Below are 6,110 nucleotides of genomic sequence, written 5' to 3'. Positions count from 1 at the left end.
CAAAAGTTCAGTATCAATTGAAGTGAATCCGTGTAGAAATGAAAAAATTATAGTAAAATGGAAATTTTTGGTGGGTGTGGCCTATGTGGGCGGGGGCGCCCCAGGGTTGGGAATGGGGCCATGCATGGTTGAGATTGACCGTATTGTCATAGGTGAGGTCCCAGTATCAATTTGAAGTGAATCGGTGTAGAAATAAAGAAGTAATGTAAAAATAACCTAAAACAATGAGTGATAATTTCTGACGCGGCCCCACCCCAACCCCTATAACTTTTTGACCCAGGGGTCAGATTCAAATTCCAAATAGTGCACCGTCGCACATATGCTCATAGCTACCATGTGTGTAAATTTCAAGGTTCTAGTGCTTTTAGTGTAGGAGGAGAATAGTGGCCAGGACGGACGGACAGACGGACGGACAGACGGACGGACAGACGGACGGACGGACGGCGGAGATCACCACAATATCCCCACCTTTTTTTCAAAAAGCGTGGGGATAACAGAGCAGAAACCTGTATCAAGCATTTGACAGAATTATTGCCCCTTTTATACTTAGATAATTGAACATTTGCTTAAATTGCCATAACTTCTTTATTTATGAGCACATTTGATTCATACTTTGACAAAACAACACTTACCTGACATACCACAATGCACTGCACCCCAAACTATCCCCCATGGCCCCACCCCAGAATCCCCCCCCCACCAATTTTATTTTTATAATTATTTTTGAAACTTCATCTTTTAAATTACCACCAACCCACATTAACCACCCGTCTCCATGATGGCTTACATTAACCTGTCAAGCACTCGAAATCTCTTAAGACAATAGTTACGGTCAATCTCAACCATGCATGGCCGCATTACCAACCCTGGGGGCGCCCCCTGGGTCAAACATGCGGCATGGGAATACGCGTCGGCCTCTGCCGCACCATTTTTCACCAATTGACTTCAAATTAATACGTAAGATTTCTTATGACAACACAGTGTCTCGACCACCCATGTTCACATTACCCACCCCAGGGCCCCGCCCACTTTGGTGGTAAAGATCCAAGCTATTTCCAGCATAATTAAAATCCAAGCCATTTTTGTGGTCAAGCACCGAGCTTTCTCACCATAATTAAAATCCAAGCCAGTTTGGTGGCAGAGACCCCGAGCTATTTCAGCATAATTAAAATCCAAGTCAGGTTAGTGTCAAGATCCTGAACTTTTTCGGTATAATTAAAATCCAAGCCAGTTTGGTGGTCAATTTTTGTGGTAAAGACCCCCAAGCTTTCTAACCATAATTAAAATCCAAGCCAGTTTGGTTGCGGAGACCCCGAGCTATTTCAGCATAATAAAAATCCAAGTCAGTTTAGTGGTCAAGATCCTGAACTATATCGGTATAAATTATAATTAAAATCCAGGCCAGTTTGGTGATCAAGACCCCAAGCTTTTTCAGCATAATTAAAAATCCTAGCCAGTTTTGTGGGGGAGACCCTGAGGTATTTCAGCATATTTAAAATCCAAGTCAGTTTAGTGGTCAAGATCCTGAACTATTTCGGTATTATTAAAATCAAGGCCAGTTTGGTGGTCAAAAACCCGAGCTTTTTTAGCATAATTAAAATCCTAGCCAGTTTCATGGCCGAGACCTCGAGCTATTTCCGCATATTTAAAATCCAAGCCAGTTTGGTGGTGAAGATCCTGAACTATTTCGGCATAATTAAAATCAAAGCCAGTTTGATGGTCAAGATCCTGAGCTATTTCAGCATAATTAAAATGCAAAGCCAGTTTGGTGGGTCAAGAACCCGAACTATGAGCATAATTCAAATCCAAGCCAGTTTGGTGGTAAAGATCCCAAGCTTTTTCAGCATAATAAAAATCCAAGCCAGGTTGGTGGTCAAGATCCTGAGCTATTTCAGCATAATTTAATTCTAAGCCAGTTTGGTGGTCATGACCCCCGAGTTATTTCAGCATAATTAAAATCCAAGCCGTTTTGGTGGTCAGACCCCAAGCTATTTTAGCATATATTTTTTTGGCATAATTTTTTCTTACCCAATTGTTTTCGTACACACATTTTTTTCGTACCCATTTTTTTCTGTTTTTTGACAGAATAATGCCCCCTTTTATAGTTAGAAAATTGAAAATTTGGGTAAATTTTGTGTTCAGGTCTACTCTTATCCTATTTGTGTTAAGGTCTACTCGTATCCTAAAGTATCAAAGCTATATCGTCTACTTAATGTTATATGTCATGTAACTGACATTTTTAAACATTTTATTTCTTTCCCATTTTTGTTTTTTTTATTAAGGTGACATACATCAACTGTTTAATAATATTAAGTCTACCTTTTTGGTAAAAATATTGTTTTTTACCAAATTTTCAAAATTGACATTACGGACACATGTCATTTGCTGAATGAAAAAGTAGCATAACTGACATTTAGTTAAATTTTCAGGAGAAGGAAAAACTTCTTTATTGAAATAAAATAGGGATACTTACAGAGTGAAACAAACACATGGGATATTTTCAGATTTGAATACTGGTATTTTACGCATCTTTAGGCAGTTCTGTGTACCAAGGATAAATACAATATTTAAACATTCATGTACAATGCACAATACTAAAAACCTGAATTGTAACTGTAATGTGTTTCAGATTCCGAGATGTCTGTGTTGTTTCTAAGTTCATGTGAAAAATTAAGTTTATATGTTTATAGGTTTTAAAATTGCAAATTTTCCTCTTACTTGCCCTTGTATTTCAAGATAGAATACTTTCCTTCCCAGAGGAAAGAGATCTGGGTTTGAATCCCAGTGGGGGCTTCAGAGGATGATTCATTTTAAGAAAAATGAATATATTTGCTTTACTTTGTCTCTAACTTAACCAAATAACTCTGACAATGCCTTTACAAGTATGCAGTTTTTGATAATTCAATTATGCAAGAAACATGTATTATTTTAGGGTAGACTTAGACAGCAAACTAAGAATTGGCATCCATTTTAGTTTTTTAAGTCAATACAACAATAAATGCATATAGGAACACATATTTAAATTAAAAATGCAACAATCAGAGGACATAATCAATTAAATAGTAAATGACTACTTTAAATATTTTTTAGCACTGTTTGTTTTTCAGAGATTTGTAAATATGACGTTTTATGTTCTTCCCATTGAACTAATGCAATATGTGCTTTGGAACTGGAATCATATAGTGTTGGAAAGCTGATGTTTCACGTCCAGAGGGTCCTTGCTTCCGGAAGCTGAAAATTGTATATGATCTCCCCACTCATTCCATCCCGCGAAACCCTTAAGGTGTCGCAAGTCTAGTATGGAATGAGTGATGTATTGGACGTCATCATTGATGACGTTCATTCGAACGAATGATAAAGGGGGCTAAGTTTCGTTAAGCTGGCGCATATAGTCGCGATTTGTGGCGCTTGAATACTGGCCGAGCACGTTTGCTGAAATTTGACATGTATATGGACAAGAATGCGATCTACCTGTTGGCGTAGGCGTTATACCTGGGAAAAATCAAGTTTTCGAGTATTTTGCGTTTAAATATTTTTATGGGAAAGAGCACGCGCGCATGACGTCATGAAAGGCGCTTAGGCTAGCTTCCATCTTGCTACGAAACAAAGAAACTGACGTTACGCGTTATTAATTTAATATAAAGTTAGGCGTTTAATCGATAAACAAAGACGTAATAATTGTGTTTGAATATCAATCGGAAGTACACATGCATGTCTTTTGTGCACAGTGTGGTTTTTTAATAAACATGACATAAATCTATGTGTTATTCAACCACAGGTGGAAGTAACGTACCCAGGATAGTATTTTTCATATATATATATTTTTAGGAGCCCAATATATTCAAATAAATATATAAAATCATGTTTAATGAGAAAAAAATTGACAAAGAGCCATGAAAAAAAAATCCCCACCCTCGGATATTGGAATCATAACAAGGTCATTAACTAGACTTTATTATAGACCTGTCTTCGCGGGCCGCAAAAATGTCAAAAATAGCTTTAATCCAAAGCATCCCTTGATCCTCCTATGGGCCATTGGACAACCTTTAAAAACAAGTTTACTTCAAAAATATCTGTCCAGCCGTTAACTCACAGTCGGTCGAAAACCGAGCAATATTTCGAGTCCGTTTGTCAACCCGAATAAATCTTCTACAGACTTTCAAACAATATTTTTGAGTTTTTGCCCCTTAATCGATAGCTCGCGTCCTATTCATTTGAAACAACGAAGCGTTTCAAATAATGCATGCATATGCAACCACTTACCCCTAAAAACTGATTCCAAAATGTTATATTTTCTTTGCAACAACTGTTATAACTCTAAATTTGATTTACTTGAAAACGAAAGTAGCCATCGCTCTTGAACCCGGCTTATCAGTGAATTACACTGACAGAGCCAGGCACATAATTATCCAATCAACAACAACAACGATGTTTTGATAAATGTAAATAAATGAAAAATACTTATCATTCTGATTGTATTGGAATAAGTTTTAAGGGGAAGTGGTTGCATGTGAATGCATTATTTGACACGCCTCGTTGTTTTAAAGGAATAGGACGCGAGCTATCGATTAAGGGGCAAAAACTCAAAAAATATTGTTTGAAAGTCTGTAGAAGATTTATTCGGGTTGACAAACGGACTCGAAATATTGCTCGGTTTTCGACCGACTGTGAGTTAACGGCTGGACAGATTTTTTTAAAGTGAACTTTTTTTGAAAGGTTGTCCAATTGCCCATAGGAGGATCAATGGATGCTTTTGATTAAAGCTACTTTTGACATTTTTGCGGCCCGCGAAGACAGGTCTATGATAAATTCTAGTTAATGACCTTGTTATGATTCCAATATCAGAGTGTGGGGATTTTTTTTCACGGCTCTTTGTCAATTATTTCTGATTAAACATGATTTTATGTATTTATTTGAATATATTGGGCTCTTAAAAAAATTAAATAACAAAAAAATACTATCCAGGGTACGTTACTTCCACCTGTGTTATTCAACGTATTGTGTGCGACGAGTTGAAGAGAGGTTTACACGGCTAGGCTTTCCGAGATAAATGTAAGTACACACTGGTATTAGAATGGTATTCTATTTATCCGATAATATCTTGAATATAAATGATATTGAGACAATTATATTATTAGGGTTTAATAATTTATTATTTAATCAATAAATAAACGCGAGCAGCAAATCAATTAATTTCGTTTTTAGTGGAAACCGAAAGTAAACAAAGCAACCGTCAAAATGGCTGACGACATAGCAACGTAGGAATTAACACTCAGAAAATATTTACAAAATAAGATCATCAGAAATGATATAAAGTGAACGCTAATTCGCTGTTTTGACGATAAGTATACGATCTATTGAAAAACCATAACATTTGACATAAAAACACCCGCGGATAATCCGATATGGAAATCTTCAGCGTAACGAAATAGCAGACACCACACAGCGTCTCATCTGATTCTACGCTGTTTGCCAAGGCCGATACTATAATGAATGGAAATGCACAAACTCAGTAACTGGCAAGCATATATGCATTAGTAGGTTGTTTCGTGATTATTTAGAAACGACTACATAATTCTTTTGGTTCAGCCAGTGCAACTTAAGAGAAATAAGTATAAAAAGTTTCTACACCTGACAACAATGTGCCAACTTAATACAAGGTAAGTTGTTTACATTATTTAAAATATTGCAACAATAAACAGCTGGTACAATGTAATGTCATCATTTTAATTTTAATAAGCCCGTGGTTAATTACCCTTTTTAATCTTATGGATCAATGCATCTCTAACACCTTCAATTGACTTGTTCATGAAAAATATACACCCTCAGTGCATGTTATCCCATACACCATCACTCACTTACTAAGGCTCGATTGGTCATTCTCGGCTCGGGTACTACTTACCAGTACATGTACCCCGGGTACTCTTAACTTTACTTACATGTACCCTGGGTACGGTAAATAAACTTAAACATACCCGCAAATATTAGATTGTATCCGAGTTGTATATCCGACCAAAACCCGATATTGTTAAACATGCTACCGATTAACGTAAAACAATATTGTTTACCTTAAAGAAACTTCTCTTTTAAAAAATCTGCATCAACATGCT

The 6,110-nt window shown here is 36.6% G+C and overlaps 1 long non-coding RNA gene across 1 annotated transcript; it reads left to right on the top strand.

Annotated features, from left to right (window-relative positions):
• Positions 1–4,983: 4,983 nt before the first annotated feature.
• On the top strand, positions 4,984–5,528 carry LOC127868536 (uncharacterized). Its single transcript, XR_008044170.1, has 2 exons — positions 4,984–5,052; positions 5,420–5,528. It is a non-coding gene; the product is annotated as an uncharacterized LOC127868536 (long non-coding RNA).
• Positions 5,529–6,110: the final 582 nt, after the last annotated feature.

This window comes from Dreissena polymorpha, chromosome 2 (assembly GCF_020536995.1).
Source record: "Dreissena polymorpha isolate Duluth1 chromosome 2, UMN_Dpol_1.0, whole genome shotgun sequence".
Classification (NCBI taxonomy): domain Eukaryota; kingdom Metazoa; phylum Mollusca; class Bivalvia; order Myida; family Dreissenidae; genus Dreissena; species Dreissena polymorpha.
Note: the sequence above shows the minus strand (reverse complement) of the source record. Positions and strands in the feature narration are given on the sequence as shown.